Source organism: Macrosteles quadrilineatus, unplaced genomic scaffold, assembly GCF_028750875.1.
Source record: "Macrosteles quadrilineatus isolate MER2022 unplaced genomic scaffold, UCM_ALF_1.0 Scaffold_7__1_contigs__length_78375512, whole genome shotgun sequence".
NCBI lineage: Eukaryota > Metazoa > Arthropoda > Insecta > Hemiptera > Cicadellidae > Macrosteles > Macrosteles quadrilineatus.
In genome coordinates this window covers 6,771,882-6,772,452 of record NW_026542600.1, presented here as the reverse complement: position 1 = coordinate 6,772,452, position 571 = coordinate 6,771,882, and positions in this window count along the sequence as shown.

Sequence of the window (571 nt, the reverse complement as noted above, 5' to 3'; positions counted from 1 at the left end):
GTCAGTTGTTATTATTTCTCCCTCTTGTGTACACTGAATTCTCCGAAATGTTATTAGCTGGAAAGAGAATTGGTTAAAAATTCAAATAAATTGTTCAAAAACTTCCTCCAGTAATTTACACTTAAAATCTGGTAATCAATCGATTAAATTAAACCTTGTTTCACACAGAGACAGAACAAAACATTGTGAGTTTTTTTCACATGGCTGATTAATTGTATGTCCAAATTGACTGTAGTTTTCAGTTTTTGTACAATCAATTATTGTAATATATGTAGGCCTATCATCAATAATATACAGATCACCTGTTAACCATGCAGTTTGTTAAAAAAAAGTTTAAGATTCCTCATTGTCAGCAAAGCATCTTGTAGCTATCATCACATATTCATCTGGTAACATTTTTTCATAGGTTTTGAAGTATTTTTTCAAGAAAATATTTTTTTATTTAACCATCACTGTTAGTACAAAGTAAATGGCAGAATTCGAGAATAAATGAGTTCAATACCAACTTGCCTATACAAATATTATAAGCAATATCATGGACTGCATACTGTTTTTTACAATCAAATTAGAG